At 52.8% G+C, this 19,403-nt stretch overlaps 1 long non-coding RNA gene across 1 annotated transcript in view; it reads right to left on the bottom strand.

Annotated features, from left to right (window-relative positions):
• The window catches only part of LOC129147122 (uncharacterized), a 35,526-nt gene extending 16,544 nt beyond the window's left edge, over positions 1 to 18,982 (bottom strand). The window contains exons 1-4 of the long non-coding RNA XR_008554452.1: positions 18,919 to 18,982; positions 7,326 to 7,410; positions 3,793 to 3,955; positions 3,535 to 3,644 (exon numbers count right to left, since the gene is read on the bottom strand). This is a non-coding gene — a long non-coding RNA (uncharacterized LOC129147122). The remainder of the gene's footprint in view (positions 1 to 3,534; positions 3,645 to 3,792; positions 3,956 to 7,325; positions 7,411 to 18,918) is intronic.
• Positions 18,983 to 19,403: the final 421 nt, after the last annotated feature.

The following is a 19,403-nucleotide window of genomic DNA, read 5'->3' as shown; positions in this document are numbered from 1 at the left end:
CTGGTTTGCTCTGAAGGGTGTCACAGATAAGGGTGGGGGTTCCCTTGGGGTGTGGGGCGGCCTGAGCGAGGGGCCTGTGGTGGTTTGCAGGCCGGCCACGCCCCCTGGCAACCCAAGCGGAGGCTCTGGTATCTGGAATTTATTTTCCTTCTACAATTGAAACTTTGTAGCCTGGAGCGGAGCCAAGCCTGCTGCTCCCTCTGGGGCAGCAGCCATTTCTGTGGCAGTTAATTCACCTCTACAATTGAAACTTTGTAGCCTTAAGCAGGTGAGCCCGGCCAGGGTGTGCGGAAAGCTTTGCTTCCCCTGTTGCTGGTGGCAACCCTGGCCTGCTCTCTCAAGCTCCATTCTGCCGCCATTTGTTTGAATTTGTTTACCTTCTATAATTGAAACTTTGTAGCTTGAGTGGAGGCTTAGGCCTGCAACGGCTATGGAAAGCTTGGCTTGTTCTGTTACCTGGGAAACCTTGCTCTCTGTGGCTGTAGCCATCTTGGATTGGGGTTAGTTTGCATACTCGCCCTAATTGGCTGGTGGGCTGGCTTGGCTGGTGGGCATGGCTTATGTAGCAGAGTGATGGTTAATTTGCATATTACCATTTTATTAGAGAGGATACTCAAGATCTGGAAACAGCCCAAGTGTCCATCAGCAGATGAATGGATAAAAGCTGTGGTACATTTACACCATGGAATACTCAGTTGTGAAAAAGAAGGAAATCTTACCCTTTTCGACAGCATGGAGGTACCTGGAGCGTATTATGCCAAGTGAAATAAGCCGTCAGAGATAGACAAATACCATATGATCTCACTGAAATGTGGAATCTAATTAACAAAATAAGCTAACAAACAAAATAGAAACAGATTCAGACACAGAGAACAGACCAACAGCTGTCAGAAGGGAGGGAGGAGGGAGACCATGTGAAAAAGGCGAAGGGATTAGTACAAAAACCACCTTATGGACACAGACAACAGCATGGTGGTTACCAGAGGGGAAGCGGGGATAAATGGTGACAGGAGGAGACTTGACTTGGGGTAGTGAACACACAATGCAATATACAGATGATGGATGTATATAGAATTGTACACCTGAGACCTATGTAATTTCATTAACTAATGTCACCCCAATAATTTCCATACATTTAAATAAATAAATAAATATTTTTTTTAAAAAGAAAAGCCAGGAATAAAAGTTTTGAAATCTGGAATTTCTCACTGAATATGTATATACTAGAGGCCCGATGCACGAAATTCGTGCAAGGGGCTCGGCCCTCACAGCCCAGGCTGCCTTGCAGTCCCACAGCCCCACCCACTGGTCGTTCCAGAAGGTCGTTCTGCTGTCTGGTCTAATTAGCATATTAGCTCTTTATTAGATAGGATGCACTGTCAACTTTGGCATGCACCTGCAAGCTGAGTTGAGCCTGTGAGCCAATGTGATTGTCTGAGGAGGGGATGGCACACACACCTGTGATGTGTTGGGGACGGCCTGCCCCAGCAGAGGCACATTAGGAAGCGCTGTGGGAATGCAGATTATTAGGGTGACTTCCGTATGGCACTATGTGGGGGAAATGGCAGCTAAAATGTCCTATGAAGAAGGAGCAGACTTGTAAACACAGAGGAGAGAGAAGAGCGTGTCGTGGGTAAGTGCAGTGCATGTGGTTTGGCCACAGGGAGGAATACCGGACGCCAATGCTGACACATGCCGTGCTGCTTGGTAGAGAGCCATTGCTTCCCCAGGCGTCTCCACCAAACCCTCCCTGGACCCAGCCACGGCGGAATAAGAAGCGTCCACACCTAAAGATAATTTCTATAAGAGTTCATTTGAACCAAACTGACAACATATGATAGAAAGCAAGATCTCAAATGCTCCAGAGAATAGTCGTTTTGCCCTTTCTTTTATGCATTTGTAATTAAGGAGGGGAGCAAAGAAGATTACAGAAAGGCAGAGAAAGCAAGGCAGTTAAAATTAGGTGCTCTCTTGAGGGGTACTAACCTGGCCTTTCATAGGTGTGTCAACCTACATGCTCAAGAAAAATGGACAGGGCTGGCTTAAACCCTTTCGCTGAAGAAGTTACAGGCCTGGTGTGACTGCCACTCCGCCCTGCCCAGGTGGAGATCTGTGATTTATTACATCGCCACTTCTTCCGCACATCCTCCTTTTGGTCATAAATCAACCCAAAGGCTAATGGATGGTCGACCTTTAGGTCGGACAGTGTGCTCTCAGTGCTAGGGAGTCTTCGTATTGATGTTGTCTTGTTACAGTGCGGCCATCAAGATGAGGCAGACCATTGCCGTGGGGTGCGAGCTGAGGCCAAAGCTCTTCCTAAATGGAAAGCAGTTGGGCCTTAAGGCCTTCTGGGGATGGAACCTGCAAAATCACGTTGAGGTCACCCCCTTGGTGACACAGTGGCTCCTACAAGTGGGGTGAAGCTGAAAAGCCGGGGGTCCGGGGGGGGGGGGAGATAGGGAACAACAACATTCTGGATTATTTTTGTAGCTATCATGACCCGAGTTTTGCTGTCATCTTTTTCTCACTTACCTGCCTGATAAGACCCCTGTCTTCCCCTAAGGCAGTGGTTCTCAACCTTTCTAATGTCGAAACCCTTTAATACAGTTCCTCAGGTTGTGGTGACCCCCAACCATAAAATTATTTTCGTTGCTACTTCATAACTGTAATTTTGCTACTGTTATGAATCGTAATGTAAATATCTGTGTTTTCTGATGGTCTTAGGTGACCCTGCTAGCGGTTCTCAACATGAGGAGCTGTGTTAAAGGGCCGTGGCATTAGGAAGGTGGAGAACCACTGCCCTAAGGGAAGCCATCCTTGCCTGAAATAATCCGTAAACCACTCTTAACTTCTCAATCCCACCCTCCTTCTGCCCATAAAAACTCTGTTTTGTACAACTCCTCAGAGCATCCTTCTAGTTGATAGACAAGATGTTGCTGGATTGATAAATCTATATATATAAAAGCCTAAGCAACCGAATGACCAAACAACCAGTTGCTATGATGTGCACTGACCACCAGGGAGCAGACACTCAATGCAGGAGCTACCCCCTGGTGGTCAGTGCTCTCCCATAGCCAACCCTCGTGGCCCTTCCCCCTGGCTTGCTAGCCAACCTCCCCCAGCCGGCCAACCTCCCGCAGCCCCGATTGGCCCCGATTGCTGGCCAGGCTGAAGGACCCCACCCTCAAATTCGTACACCGGGCCTCTAGTCACTTAATAAAGCTAATTAGCCCTGGTCAGTTTGGCTCAGTGGCTAGAGCAGTGGTCGGCAAACCAAGGCTCACAAGCCACATGCGGCTCTTTGCCCCCTTGAGTGTGGCTCTTCCACAAAATACCACGGCCTGGGCGAGTCTATTTTGAAGAAGTGGCATTAGAAGAAGTTTAAGCTTAAAAAATTTGGCTCTCAAAAGCAATTTCAATCATTGTACTGTTGATATTTGGCTCTGCTGACTAATGAGTTTGCCGACCACTGGGCTAGAGCGTTGGTTCAAGGACTGATGGGTCATAAGTTCGATGCTGGTCAAGGGCACGTACCTGGGTTGCAGGCTCAATCCCCAGTCCTGGTTGGGGTGCGTGCAGAAGGCAAACAATCGATGTCTCTCTCACTTCGATGTTTTTCTCTTTCCCTGTCCCTTCCACTCTTTCTAAAAATCAATGGAAAAAAACAACCTCATGTGAGGGTTAACAAAATCAATCAATCAATAGATGAAGCTAGTGAGATCTTCACAGCAACCGGCTGGGTTGGCCTGCAGCACCGATGACAGTGTTCAGTTGGGGTTCCCTCATGTCTACCTGGTAGGCTGGCATCCATTTCTTTCAGCTGCAGCACTGATGGCCTTTCTTAGAGCTTTGTTACACAGCACACACACAGCTTTTCTGAGTTCAAGGTGCTTTCATTCAAATGTTATAGAATATTTCAAAACTCCCATATTAAAGAGGTGGTTTTTTTATTAATCTAGAGAGAGGAAGGGAGAGGGAGAAAGAGAAATATCAATCATGAGAGAGAATCATTAATTGGCTGCCTCCTACGTGCCCCCTTCTGGGGATGGAACCTACAAAATCACGTTGAGGTCACCCCCTTGGTGACACAGTGGCTCCTACAAGTGGGGTGAAGCTGAAAAGCCTGGGTTATTCTGCCTGTGACCTTGAGCACATCCTGTAAGCCCTTCCTGCGCCATTTCCTCACAGGTCATCCCCGCCTCATGAGGTCGGCAGGAGGGTTAAGTAATCTTCTACACATATTCCTTTTTGTCTCTGATTCATTCCTATATTTCTCCTATACTTTCCTCCTATTCTCTACTATATTTTCTTTCTTTCCCTCCCATTGTCTTAGGAAATAATCTGGACCAGAGTCATGTCAACATAAGAAACATTCAAACCTGTGGAGAATTTTTGTAAGTTTATTTGAACTGTGGACGAAAGGGGCCACAAGCTAAAATCTCAGGGGAGGCCTGCATGGCAGTCTTGCAAACTCTCAGAGACCTAAAGGAACCACAAAGGATGGTATGAAATTAAACTTGAACTAATAGCAGTGATGGTGGGTAGTTACGTCCTAGGCCAGTATTTTCACTGACAAGATTAACCTTTACCTTAACTGAGCCTAGCTGTCTTTTTGCATCTATGACAACATACCCTTGAAATGTCTGGGTAACTTGTAACTTCCCTTTTTCTGGACCCCTTGGGGCACAACCTAATGTGCTGGGCACCAGGACAGAGACCAAAGATTCCTTCATTATCATGTTAATTGTTTCTGCACCCACCTAAGTATGTGTCCATCATTTTACTTCTCATCCAATCCCAGAGGTGTCCCAGCCTTGCTTTCTCCTGCATCCCTAACCTATCACCAATGGATTTCATGTAACCCACCTACACCCCCCGCTTTGATTGCAACGTTTAAAAATAGATGTAACCCGCCATTGAGATATTGCGGATTACAATATCTCAATGTAATCCATTGAGATATTGCTTCCCAGCAATTGTTGACAGTTTGGCTCAAATAAACTCACAAAAATGCTTGACAGGTTTGAATGTTTTTTTTACGTTAATAGAACCAAACTGTCAACAAATGCTGGAAAGCAGAATCTCAGCAGATTGAGATAGTGATCCGGAGAAGGGCAGTGTTGCAGCTTATTTTATAAATTACAATCAAAAGAGGGGACGTAAGTGAGTTACAGGAAATCCATTGGTGACAGGTTAGGGAGGCGGGAGAAAGCAAAGCGGGGAAGCCTCTGGGACTGGATAAAAAGTGAAATGACAGACACAGGCTTCTTCCACACAGGCGGGTGCAGGCCAGTTAACAGTCACAATTCACTGGATAAAACAGTGAGTGTTTATGGTCTCCCACCATCAGCTGCTTTCAGGTGAAAATATTTACTTTCAGACCCTCCTTTGTGGTTGCTTTAGTCTGAGTTTGCAAGGCCGCCAGGCAGGCCTCCCTGAGCCTGGCAGGTGAGCACGTGGCCCCTTTTCGTCCACAGTCAGCAAACGTTTTCTTTAAGGAACAGATAGGACAGTTTGGACTTTGTGGGTCCTACAGCCTCTGCTGTGGAGTGCAGGCCACAGACGAAGGGTTAAGGGGGGGGGGGCGCGCCGGGGATCGGGGGGCTTGCATTCCAATCCAATTTTATCTATAAAAGAGGCAGCATCTGGATTGGGCCAGGGCTGTGGTTTGCCAAAGCCTGGTCTGGACTCAGCAGCGATGGGGCCGCCCCAGTGGGTTTGGGAATGGGAAGGGCTTTGCCGGCATGAAGCACCCCCTTCCCAACGTGGGGGAGACTCCAAAGACCTCCTTTCTTGAACAGCTCCTAGAAAGTGAGATTTTAATCACTTTTAGTGGTTCTGGATCAGACGTGAGATTTACAGTAAGTCATCACTTAACCCAATGGAAAGCACTGGAACAAACCTATTTCACCACAGCTGACTGAGATGAAGAGAGGGGCGACCCCGTCGCCTAGGGCTGCTCAGGAGGCCCAGCGACTGGCGGCCTCTGCTGCTGACGGCCGGGCTTCCGAGGCGCTGCCCGTTGAAGACAGTGTGTGGAAGCTTCTCGCTGTCACTGGGCCACCAGGGTAATCCAGCTGTGGGAGCGGGGTTCTGCAGCTGGGAGAGCAGGTCCCGGGACAATCTCTGCGCCGGCCCGGAGCCCGGAGCCCTGGCGGGGGTGAGGCCTGTGTGCGGGGCCGCGGGGCCGAGAACCTGGGCAGTTTGGTGACCGGCCCGATGCAGCACGTGCTGCGCAGGCGCGGAGGCTCACGGTGCCTCTTGACGCGAGGCAGGAAGATGGACGAGAGCTCTGTACTGAGGCCTGTGATTTACACACAACGCTTGCAATGAGTCCGCTTTATGAACCCAACTCTCCTATTCAATCAAGCACATTTGAGTGAAAGTTTAGTTTCTTGGGAAGAAACACTTTTCACGCTGAACGCAGAAGAATTTGGAAATCTGCCCTGTCCCCACGGGGGTACTCAGGAACGTGTACGTTGTAAGTCACTTGATTAAATAGCCTGGAACACTTCCACTTGTAGTCTTAATTTATCTAAACCTAATGACATAAATACAAATCTTCTATATCTAAAAATAGCACATCCTGTTTCTTAGAATTATCAACAAATTAATATTTGCTTATGAATAGTGCTATTTATAAAGTGCTCTTTACCAGTAATCTTGAAATACCTTTATTTTATTTTTTAATTAAAAAATTATTCTAGAGAGAGAGAGAGAGAGATAGAAACATCCCTGAGAGAGAAACACCCGTCGGCTGCTTCCTGCACACCCCTGCTGGGTATTGAGCCAACCCGGGCATGTGCCCTGACCAGGATCTCTTGGTGCACAGGACGATACCCAACCAGCTGAGCCATGTCGGCCAGCCGGGTGAAATGCCTTTATTTCAGAAATTGAAAATAAGCTTTTGATTTCCCTCATTCAGAAAGCTTGATCTTCATGCAACAATCCAGAACCCAATGTGGCTGTCCAGGTTCGGTAGACAGAGTAACTGCCGCGGGGATGGAGCTGGTAGCACGTGCATGGGCTTACCCGCACGTCTAGAGCTGAAATGAAAATGTGCAGGCGCTGTGCAGAGCACGGCCCACGGGGCGGAAGCAACCCCTGCCAGACGGGACAGTGGTCCTGCCATCGTTCTGGAATCCGGATCCATGCCTGGAAAATGGGAGACTGGGCCCAAATGCCAGGCTGTGTTCTTTTATTTCCTTTCCCTTAGACAGTGTACTGAAGTGAACCTGTTGATGTCTGTGTTAGCAAAAAGTTGTAAGGCAATTTCAGAGCTGTAAGCAAAGAAAAGCTTGCATTGCATTAACATTCACACTCACCTTCTCAGCTGTCCATGGAGGGGCAGGCGTGGCCTCCGGGACTGTAGCCCTTGGAGCTCAGGAGAAAGGAAGCAAAGGCGTGGGCCTAGGAGAAAGAGAGAGAAGGAAAGGCTCGGGTGTGCTCCTGAGAGAAAGCAGGCCCTTTGTCTTACGGGCTTTTACCTGGTTTCCAAAGCTGGGACTTATGGGAGGTCTCAGGGGCGGGTCTCAGTAGGGTATTCACTAGCTCTCCGGGCTGTCCTTTCAGGGTCATGGTTGCTACTGATTGGTCGGCACGAGGCCAGGGTCTCATTGGCCAATGCAGCTGGTCCTGACGTCAGCCATGGTGTTGCTTCTTCTGGTTTTGCCACTTTTCTGGGCCTGGAGCTGACCCCCGCCTGAGGCCTAGGGTTACCTCTAGGGTGGTGCTGGGCTGGTGTGGGCATCATGGGAGGCTACTCTCCCCTCCCTCGTTCCTCTGCCAAAGGGCCTACTGCGTGACTACAGACTGGCCAAGGGGACAGGCCAGGGGAGGGCCAGACACAGGATCAGGCTCTGCTGGGGAGGAAAGGTCACCCTGGGGGCGAGGGCCCACCCACGATACTTGTTTCCAGTTTTGCTTGCTGCTAGGCACCCAGGGCTTTCTGCCCTGGCGACCTTCTGTGCTGGCTATCGTTCCTGCTCATGTCTGCCTCTGCCGACTTCACCTTACCAAGTGTGGGGTCTTACCGGAAACGAGTGAATGTCGACTGAAAAGCAAGTATAACCACACATCTCTGCACTGATTGTGAGCACCTAGAGAACTTCATTCCATTCGGAATGACCTGAGCAAGTAATTCTAAGTTTGGTCTTGTGTCTTTATGTGAAGTTGCAACCATAATTTTCTACCCCGTCTATCAATTTGATTTCTTAAATAAAATGATTGTCCAAGAAAAGAAAACCTTAAGTTTCTATGGCATCTCAGCAACCAAGTGATGTTGCATGAAACAACATTGAGCAAAATGATGCTATTTGAGGACCTATTTGAGGAGCACCTGGCGAAACACAGAACGCAGGCTGGGGTTTGCGACACCGAGAACGGCTCTGCTCTCCGCCTGGGCACCGAGGCATCTGCGCAGCCTCGCTCCCGCCCGCGTCCACCCACCAACCAGGTCCTCTGCTGTAGGAAGTAATGCCACAACTGCCAGGGCCTGGGTCCTACGGGTCCTCCTTGTGCTTTTTTTAATGAAGCGCTGACTTCCGTGGGTGTGCTCTCATGTGGGCCCAACAGGCTTTCTGAGGCGCAGACTCCGAGTGGCCTGCAAAGCCTCCGAGTTCTCTGACGAGTGGGATTCTGCAATAAGAGCGGTGTAGCCAGTGTGCCCTGTGGGCGGCAGGGGCTGGAACTGGCCAGTGACCCAGCGCCTGAGCTCTGAGATCCACTCCCACAGTGCACCACGGCCACACTTCCCAGCCACAGGCACAGCGGGGCCCAGCAGGCCGCTCCTGGAGGGGCCGCCTTCCAGGATGCTTTGTCCGCGCGTCCGACCCTCCCTCCTTCACTGGAGTCAGACCAGCGTGGCAGTCTGCAGGTTCCCTCAGGCTTTTCCTGTCCACTTCTCGTGTGTGTTTTCACATCCTAGCCTGGCGTGGGAATCCCACTGGCCACCTGCTCCCGGAGGACCTGGGTGACCCACGGGCACTGAAGAACATAGAACCCGCGCCCTAGATAGGAAGGGCCTCTCTGTGACAGCGCGACCTCTGCCCTCAGGCTGGGGCTGGGGTAGCTCGGTTCCCTGGGAAGTCACCGAGGACAGGACTTGACCACAGCAGCTTCTTCTGAAGACAGAGGGCCCGCTGGGAGCGGGGAGCGGGGAGGCCCAGCGGCCTACAGAGGGCATGCCAAGGCTGCCACCGCGCGGGGAGGACTCAGAGCTCAGTCCTGGGACGGCTGCGGCCCAGTGAGGGTGCCCGGCAGGCAAGGGGTGTTTTCCTGCCATTTCTCCCCGCCCTCAGCTGCGGCTGCTCCGGGGCAGAACCTGGCTGATAGTGCTGCCGTGTCCTGTGCACGGGCGTGTGCCCACTCTCTGGGGAAGCCCCCGGGCAGGCACGGGCGGCATGGTGAGCGCCAGGCCTTGTGGTTGGGGCCCTGACAGCGTTTGGCCCAATCCCCATTCTCAGGTTGTGAGGTTCAGGGGCACTGAGCCAAGCAGTGCGCCCGTGACAGACCCCTCCTGGCCCCGACCGAGGCCAGGCCTGTCCCGGTGTCCCTGGACCTTCGCTGGCGCTCCTGAGACCGCGAGGCCGCACCCCAGAGCAGTGGCCGGCGCCCTCCCCCCGCCGTGCCTCCCCCTGCCCCCCTCGGCCCTGACAGCCGGTGGCCCCTGAGGATGCAGCGAGGAGCTGGGGTGTCTGAATCTACAGGTGCCTGAGGCCGAGGCGCATCTGGGTGTCCCAGGATGAGTGCTGGGTGACTTTATTTCGTGGAAGCAAGTGTGAACGGGGCGCCGTCATTTGAAACCACAGACTCTGACTCTGTGGTAGGCGCCAGGGTGCTGGTGCAGGATCCTGATGATGGACTCGAGAAAGAGAAAGCAGGGCCGCCCTGTGGAATCGAACCCGCGCTCAGGCGCGCGCTCAGGAGGGCACAGTGTCCCCGGCCTCTGAGGGCATCGCAGCGCCTCCGGAGGGCCCTTCCCAAGCCTCGTGCTCCTCGAACAAAAGCTCCATGGAGCACCACAATGAAGCTCTTCCGTGTAGCATCCCAAGTTTTTCCATGTCATGAAGTAAGTGGGCTCCTCAGGGCTGCCTCCCAGAAGCCAGGCCCAGGTGCATGCTGGGAAACTAGGAATTTCCACCAACATTGCATCTAACTCGTTGCTGAAGACTTCCATTGACCTAGACCAGCGGCAAACTCATTAGTCAACAGAGCCAAATATCAACAGTACAATGACTGAAATTTCTTTGGAGAGCCACATTTTTTAAACTTAAACTTCTTCTAACGCCACTTCTTCAAAATAGACTCACCCAGGCCGTGGTATTTTGTGGAAGTGCCACACTCAAGGGGCCAAAGAGCCGCATGTGGCTCGAGAGCCGCAGTTTGCCGACCAAGGACCTAGACGCTTGCTGTTAGCACCTGGCTCCTAAAATCTCTGAATTTGGATTCGCCCCTGAGGCGATGGTTACGTGTTTTTAGCCAGAGTTCTTGACTTTCCATCACCAAGGGACAGAGTGACTTGCTCCTTCTGCAGGACTCAAATAGCCATCAAGCAGACCTCCCTGTGAGGCTGCTCTGGACTGAACGCCTCCCCCTCCCCCAACCCCATTGTACGTTGAGGCCCGGGCCCTCAGTGTGATGGTGTTTGGAGACAGGTCTTTGGGGGCGATCAGGGTTAGGAGAGGCCCTGAGAGCAGGACCCTCGATGGGATCAGTGCTCTGAGGAGACGCTGCAGCTTGTCGCTCTCCCCGCCCGCACACAAGGAGAGCTCATTTGTGCACAGAGAGAAGGCAGCCGTGCCAGCAGGAACCAGCCAGCCAGAAGGTTGCTCTCCAACGCCCCAGTTTCCGGAACTGTGAGAGAATAAGTTCCTCTTGTTGAAGCCACTCAGTCTAGGCCACTTGTTCCGGCCGCCTGAGCAGACTAAGGGGGAAGTTGATCTCACCCTAACTGGAAACTGAGTCAAGGAGTGTGTCGCCACCCCAGCCCTACCACCAGAGCTAGGTTCCGTCTGCTCAACAGAGTCACATGCCACAGGGAGCGCCTCTGGGGCTTGGTACCTGAACATGGCGACCGTGATTTCTCCACAGGGCTGCCCAGGGTGTTGGGGGGCGGGATTCTTTGGGTGGACTGACCTGGTTACAGGATGTTTAGCAGGCCTGGCCCTTGCCCACTAAAAGGAATGGGGCCCCCCAGTCACTGGAGAGCTACCTCCACGCAGTTCCAAACACGCCTGGGAGAAGACCGTATTGCTAACTGCAACCAACTGGAACCCCAGGGTCTCAGCTTTCCAAGTCCTTCCTCATCTCCTGACTAACAGCTGCGTGTTAAAGCCCACCCAGCCATCCGGACGTCCGTTAGTGGCAGGGAGGGCATTTCGTGTTTTAGTTTTTGGTGAGGTCTCCTGTGCTGTTAGGTTTCCGGGGCTAATCAAAGGCAGTAGCACCTGGACACAGGCCCTGGCAGGGCAGAAGCACGTGTCCGTGGGTGTGCAGTGCTGGAGAAGTATTAATTTGACTTCTTGCCTCCAGACAGAACACAGTAAGCTTATGAAGAGTGTCTCCGTTTCCCCTGGCTGACCCTCTCTCATTTGTCTTATTCCCCGCTCTTGAAAATACCTTCCTTAATTAGTCTTGCTGCAGCTTATGCCGCCTTCTGCCTAGTGTCAAAAAATATATAAGCGGGGCCACTTTACAATGAAGCCAGAGCTGCCACGCCAGAGGAGCCGCCTCGCCTGCTGTAGGTCTCAAACCGTGAGGGCGCTAAAACCGGGCAAAGTAACCTTTGGGTTGGGTCTAAGCAACCTGGAGCCTCAGAGAACTGTTGGGAAGATAACAAGAAAGCAGACATGACTACCCAACTGATGACTACAGTCTGAAAACTGAAGACACCACTCTGCTGTCTGCACCTCCTATTGGTGTGTCTGTGCCTCCTCCTCCCTCCAGCACACCATCGTCTCTGTCCCCTAACCGAGCACCGTCGGCCTGTGCTCGGACCAGTGGCCCCACACAGCCCTCTGTGATCTGAAATGAAAGCTTGTTGCCTCTCGCTTTGAAGGCCTTTTCTTTTTCGGTGACACCAGGTGGGCGTCCACGTCTGTTCCCTCAGAGGCACTAGAGCACATGGCTTGGCTCACGATAGCTCTAAGCTCTGGGGGTAGGTAACACTTAACCCCCACCTCTGTCCTTATTAACTGTGTAATTAGCTGTGTAAACGAGAGCATTTTTACTGTGTAAAACAGGCCGGACAATATGGTGCCGACCTCATTGGATTGTTGGGAAGTTCAGGGAAATTCCTGGCATTCAGGGCAAGAAGAAGCAACAGCCGCCAGTTTGAAAGTCTCCTTACACAAAACATTGCGTGGCTTTACCAGGATGTAAGAATTTCTCTCTCTCTCTCTCTCTCTCTCTCTCTCTCTCTCTCTCTCTCTTTTTTTTTTTTTTTTGTCATTTTGGCGTTAAATTAAAGCTCCAATTTAAAATGCAAATATTGGGGAATCGTGGAGTACAGAGCACAGGTGCTATTTCTCTCTGTATCCCTGGCATCTAACCCGCAGAAGGTGGGCACCGAGCGACTGTCGGATGAACAGTGCCCAAGGGTATATCAGGTCGCGGTGACCGTGAACCTCGACCGAGGGCTTACTACAGGTCAGGCTATGTCCTCGGTGCTTGGCACATCCTTTGAGTCACTTAACCCTTAGGAGGCAGGTAGCTTTATCATTGCCGCTCTGCAGGAGGAAACGGAGGCCACAGAGAGGTTAACTTGCCCAAGTTCACATCGTCTATAAGTGTGACCTTGAACAAAGGACTAGGTAGCTCTCTCCCAAGACCTCTCGCCCAGGTCAGCTCAGGGTTTCACAGGCTATTCACGTCCAGTTCTAAGCTGTCTGCTCTTGTTGGGGTGCCTCCAGCTGGCCCCCACCCCAGGCGGCCCACACAGCGGGCACTTACTAGTATAAAGGAAGACTCCCTGAGGGTGTTTGGTATGAACTCTTCACCCAACCTCGTCCTTGCATCTTACTCTGTCACTTTCTCCCATCTTCTGACCTCGTGAATCATCTAACTCACACTCCTTAACGCGTTTTCATCACTCCCAGGGTGAAGTCTAACCCCCTCCAAGGATTCACACGCCAAGTAGCCTGCGGCCCTCCTGCCTCTCCGGCTACCCCAGCCTCCCTGGCCTCCTGCACCTCCTTCAGTCTCTTACCAGTGAGCAGGGTGTTTTTACCTCATAAAGATGGGAGAGTGATTTTTCCACAACTATTAGGCACTCGCCTTCTTGTGATGGAAAGGCTGTGTTCACCAATGATTCTTGTTTTTTTAGGGCTGGATAAGTACCAGCAAACAGCTCACAATTTAAATCACTTCCTTGGAGTATTGGGACTACACTCTAACCAACTGAGCTGCCTGACCAGGGCTTAACTCACTTCTTTTTAAGTCCATTCAACCACTGAATCAGTTTTCTGCTTTTGTAACTGACACCAAGGTTCGGCTGCCTGCCACCACAAAAGCCAAACCCCGTAGACAGGTGAACAAGGAAAGAGGTTTATTCAAGTGCTGGTAACCTGAGAAGATGGGGACTCTTGTCCAAAGCCCATCTTTCCCCACTTCAGTGCAGGCAGAGGTTTTCTTAAGGAGGGAGAGAAAAAGCAGAGCAAAGAAACCAAGGGTTAAAAATTATCTGTGTGCAGGCCACACAGTCCATTCCAATAAGTACCTCCAACCTGGTCAAGTGAGGGCCTGGTGTGTGTCATCCTGGTCTTTGTCCCCCTGGCTCTACATGATCCTGGTTCTATGGTTGAAGGTCAGCAATTCTCCCAGAACTGGGATGACTAAAGTCAAAGTCTGCATCTTTTTTAATTGGTTTCAGAGAGGAAGGGGAAGGAGAGATAGAAACATCTATACTAATAAAAGGGTAATGTGCTAATTAGACCAGACATCTTCCGGACAAAGCCATGGTGGCAGGGGGCCGAGGCAGAGGCAGTTAAGGGCTATCAGGCCAGCAGGGGAGGACAGTTAGGGATCAGGCCTAAACTGGCAGTCGGACATCCCTCGAGGGATCCTGGATTGGAAAGGGTGCAGGCCTGGCTGAGGGACCCCCCCAACCCCCGCCGTGCACAAATTTCATGCACTGGGCCTCTAGTCATCTAATCTAATAATAGACAAATATGAAAATTGACCGCACCTTCGCTACACATAAGCAACGCCCACCAGCCAAGCCACGCCCACCAACCAATCAGGACGAGTACGCAAATTACCCCAACAAAGATGGCGGCTAATTTGCATATCAAGACAGCTTCGAAAGAAGCCAAGAGCTGCAGAAGGGAGTAAAGCTTCGAAGAAGCAAGCAAGCCGGGGGAGGGTGGGGGAGAGGAGAAGGGAGGAGAGAAGTCAGGGCCTGGGGCGAAGGTAAACGCAGGCAGGCTGGCCGAGAAGGCGGGGCCGGGGGCGAAGGGAAACGCAGGCGGGCTGGCCGAGAAGGCGGGGCGGGCGACAAGGGCGGAGCAGAGGCGGGGCCGGGGGCGAAGGGAAACGCAGGTGGGCTGGCCGAGAAGGCGGGGCGGGTGACAAGGGAGGAACGGAGGCGGGGTAGAGTGCAGCAGGAAATCCTATTGCAGGATTTTTCCTGCAACGGGAACACTAGTGTATAATAAAAGGGTAATATGTAAATAGATTGAACAGCAGAACAACCGGACAACCAATCAAAGCATAATATGCTAATGATATCCTAAGGCTGCTCAAACGCTCGCTATGACATGCACTGACCACCAGGGGGCAGGCAGTCGACTGGTCGATCAGTCACTATGATGTGCACTGTCCACCAGGGGGAAGATGCTTTGACTGGTAGGTTAGCTTGCTGCTCCGGCCAATCGGGACTGAGCGAGACAGGCCGGATATGCCCTAGAGCCCTCTTGTGGTCCCTCCCCAGCTGGCCAACCTCCCACATTCCTCCCTGGCCTTGATCATGCACTAGTGGGGTCCCTCAGCCTGGCCTGCACCCTCTCACAATCCAGGACCCCTTGGGGAATGTCAGAGAGCCAGTTTCAGCCCAATCCCACAGGCCAGGCTGAGGGACCCCACTGGTGCATAAATTTGTGCACTGGGCCTCTAGTCAATAATGAGAGAGAATCACTGATCCGCTGCCTCCTGCATGTCCCCCATAGGGGATTGTGTCTGCAACCTGGGCAGGTGCCCTGACTGGGAATCAAACAGTGACCTCCTGGTTCATAGGTCGACACTCAACCACTGAGCCACACCGACCAGGCTGGAGTCTGTATCTTTTGAAGTTGGTTCCTAGGATTCTTATACAAATGTGCTGTTTATCTATGAGCTACAGCAGTCAAAGTCAGCATTTACAGAAGCCAGGTCCAAAGAATGATGGGTGGGTACAATGGTGGGGACACTGCGGAACTTTCATATGTACTGTAGTCGCACAATATGTATGCCTTTCAGAGGAAATGTAGGAAGGCCCACATCACGAAGGTTTCATAGACTCCTTAACCAGGTTTGTGGAAAGACCCGTCTCCTCAACTATAATATTTTGGGGGCGGTAAATAGACTAATAGGCTAAAATCTCCTGAGAATAGGGCCTTATTTTAAGTCTTTGGCAGAATTTGGCATTTGCTAGACTGAATGGAAAGGGGTGGAGTCTGGGGAAGAAGAGAAGAAGAAAATGCTCCTAGCATTCATTGCAGACCTGCCCTGAAGCAGTGCTTTGTTACATCCTGTCCTTGAATCCTCACAACCAGTCCCCCCTTTCAGGGGGCGGCAGCAGACCAGAGCAGTTAAACACGAACTGCCCGTCGGCGGGCCCTGGCCGTGAGGGAAGCCCCATTACTCCCAGCTGAGTCCCTGCTGCCCTCAGCGAACCGCACTCGGCTCCAGCTCAGGCCCCGCTCCATGCTTTTCCCTGCAACCACGAGACCCTGTTCTCAGGCCTCTAGTGAGGGCCTCTTGACATCTCAAGAGCCTACAACTCAGTCACACTTCACGGTTTGTCAGAATTCCGCGTGCAGAGTGGGCAGCACGCAGATTTCTGAAAAGGGCGCACAGCGTCCGGCCGCCTGGAGCCCCGGCCTGGACACTCGGGATGTAGCCAGCTGGGGGTGGGGGTGGGGGGTTGGGGGGGGTGTTGAAGTCTCACTCACACGTGCCTGCATCGCAGAATTAGTCTTGTTGCCTCTTTCTGGATGGGAATATTGGATTGTTGAACTGGTTCTAACAGGGAACATTTATTTTTTTCGAGGAGCCTAAGTTTTTGTTAAATGCTGAGATATATTTTGGGGATTTAATTGCTGTAGACATGGAAACAGGAACACTTGGGTTATGTTACCAGTTGCCAATTTCTCATACGCATCAACAATCTGTCTCCTTTTGAAGTATGACAGTTGGCAGAAAATCTTGGGCATATGAAATTGCCATTGTTTTCAGATATTGAACATCAGCCTCCGATCCTCACGGCTGCACTTGCAGCCGTGCCCGCCTGCTTGCACCCAGCTCCAGCTCACTGCCACGCCTCACGAGGGGCGGGGGACTGGACTGGATGCTGCCCACCTTCGCTGTGGGGTGGCAGCTAACGGCCGCGATCACCTCATGTGACCATCGCCAGCTGCGGGGAGAAGGCAATGAGACATGTGAGACCCAGGAACTAATCTACTTCCTAGCAACCAAGAAACCATTTCTCCTCTGTCAGCAGGAATGCTCAGATGCATGTTAGCCACAAATGCCCCTTAGCCCCAAATAAACTGTGTATTTGCAGGCGGTGTTTGCTGCCAGCTAACTGTGGCACTCTGTCCTGGCATCCCCACCTCGCGTGCTTGCCATTTGGAACCCCCCAAAATACGACTGGGTGGACGCTGGCTGCTAATGTGCTCAATGCCGGGCCTGGCGGACCTACGGCCGCCGAGTTACAAGGAAGATTACTGGTGCCGTTCATCGAGTGGTTGTAAAACTCGGGTCAAGTCAGAGGGTAGTCAGTCCATCCTCAGTTTACTAGGCCCCTGAAAGTATTTCCGGCTCTAGCATAGCAGACACCACGCACGCTGACAGGCCAGTGTGGAGACAGACACAGAAGCAGCGCGTGGGCAGCAGTTGGGGGTCAGGGTTCGCGATGCCACCGGGCGGACGGTGGTGGCTGCCGCGCTCTGTGAAACACGGGCTGGCGTGCGGCTGGGCTGGCGCGCGTGGATTCCATTGCCAAGAATCCCCTCCACCTCACGCCGCGTCAGGCTTCCTCGGGACTGCGGGTCTGTCCCCGTAACGGGAGACGCTTCCCGCTGCAGCTCCTCACGCAGGGCCTCGGTTTCCCCGAGGGGCTGGTCTCCGGGCCTGGCCGCGCTGAGACCTGCGACGCCCTGTTCCAACATCACGTCCTGCCCGCCGAGCCTGGCCCAGGGGCGAGGAAGACGGGTACCTTCTTGGACGCCACCCCAGACCGACCGTGCAGAATCGCCGCTAACAGACGCCGTGTGTCCTGTGCACACTGCAGAGTAAAGAAGGCCACTCCCACGGCTTTCCAAGTTGTCCCAGGACAAGACTCGTCTGGGTGCTCCTTGGACCCCTGCCTCCGGCCCTCTCTAGGGGTTCCCACCGCAGAGGGACTAGGAGGGGCCTGGCCTGCTGCCTTCCTTTTCCGGAGAGAAGGTCGTGACTCTGCTCAAACCTATGGGCCTTGGTCCTGGTTGTACTTGAGAACCACCTGGGAGCTTTTGAAAACACACGGAGCCAGGGGTCACCCATAGCCTCCCGCTCACCTGGGGGCAGGGAGAGCGGGCACTTCCCTGGGGATTTTGAGGTGCAGCTGCTGTGCCAACCTGGGGTTCCCAGAACCAGTGGTTCTCAAAAAAAAAAAAAAAGGCCGTCCGTAGCCCAGCAGCGCCAGCAGCGCCAGCAGGACTTGGGACCGGGTCAGAAATGCACCGAGGGCCCGCCTGCTAAGCCCCTGGGCGCTGCAGGTGCCCCGCTCTGCTGCACTCCATGGTCCAGCAAGACTGGCTCCATCACGAGTGGGCCAGTGCCGAGGGAGAACACGGGGCCTGCTCAGGAATTATTGGGACCTTCACGATGTTGACAGCACAACACTGAGCCAAACGTAGAGTCGTCTAAGCACCCCCAGAGGCCGGCTCTGCCTCAGGGTCAGTGCACGAGCGCTTGAGACCACAGTCCGCACCCTCTCCAGGCGACAGCTCGGTTCCTGCTGCTCAGCGTGGCCAGCGCCCGGAGGCCAGCTCTGTGCATTCGCCCCACTGTCCCGGCGGGAACCAGCACAGGCCAGGGCTGACTATCCTGAGTATCGGTTGCTGCCCCCTCACCCCTCCTCCTGCTGCAGTAACTACCCGCTCCGCACCAGCCTTGCTCCTCCCGGTGCTGAGGACCTGCTGCTGCCGAGGGCCCTGCAGGGTCTCTAACGCCGTGCCAGGCGCTCTGCTCTGTCAGCACGGACGGGCTTATAGCCACAGTTTTCTGTTTCTCCTTTGCCAACGAGGTCCTGGAGGCTCACACAGGGACAGAGTTAGCAAGGGTCAGAGTCAGAATTTCAGTCCAGGTCCTTCTTCTCTCTCTTTTTTTTAGTTTTTTCTTTTCTTCGTTCCTTTCTCTTTTCTTTTCTTTTAATCCAGGCCCTCTGACCCCTTCCTTCTTTCACCGTCCTGGCTGCCCGTGCTCTAAATGTTACAGGAGAGCTGTGCCCCTGCTGAGTCGTTTTGAAAAGGAAAGGCATGAAGCACGAGGGAAAGAAGTTCAAGTCTCCAGGAATCTAGAAAAAGAGCCGGGTCGTCGATGACACGGGGAGAGGGAGCGCTAAGGGGAAACTGATCCCAGCTGCTGGGTGTCTTGGAGCAATTACTTCCCACTCCGAGTCTGATCCCCCTCTGTATTCTAGGGGTGAAACAACACCCACCTTTAAAGCCTAATGCTTACCGAGCCAGTGTGCTTGCTGTGACCCTCAGCACGTGGTAAGCACTCAACGAAGGATGGTCCTTGTTACTATTACGCAGACCGTTGCCCTCATCAGTGGGGCTGTGTTTTAATCCTCGCCAACAAGATGTTTTCAATGAGTTTTGGGGAGAGAGAGAAACTTTGATGTGAGAGAGAGAGAAACTTTGACGTGCGAGAGAAACATCTATTAGTTGCCGCCTGTTTGCGCCCTGACGGGGCATCAAACCTGCAACCAGGTGCACGTCCTGAGCAGACCACCTTCTTGGTGTACGCACGACACTCGGCCACTGAGACACCTGGCGGGCAGGCCCGTGGGAATTCTGAGTGAAAGTCTTTGCTCCACGTCTCTCTACCTCCCCTCCCCCACCTTGCTGCCTCCCTCACAATGGGAGACGGGGAGTCGGAATTCAGGACAGACCTGAGCTTCGGTCCCAGCCCACCACTGAGCCGTTTAGACCTGGGACTCG

The sequence above is a fragment of the Eptesicus fuscus genome, chromosome 18 (assembly GCF_027574615.1).
Source record: "Eptesicus fuscus isolate TK198812 chromosome 18, DD_ASM_mEF_20220401, whole genome shotgun sequence".
NCBI lineage: Eukaryota > Metazoa > Chordata > Mammalia > Chiroptera > Vespertilionidae > Eptesicus > Eptesicus fuscus.
The sequence above is the reverse complement of the archived record's forward strand: the minus strand, read 5'-3'. Positions and strand labels throughout refer to the sequence as shown.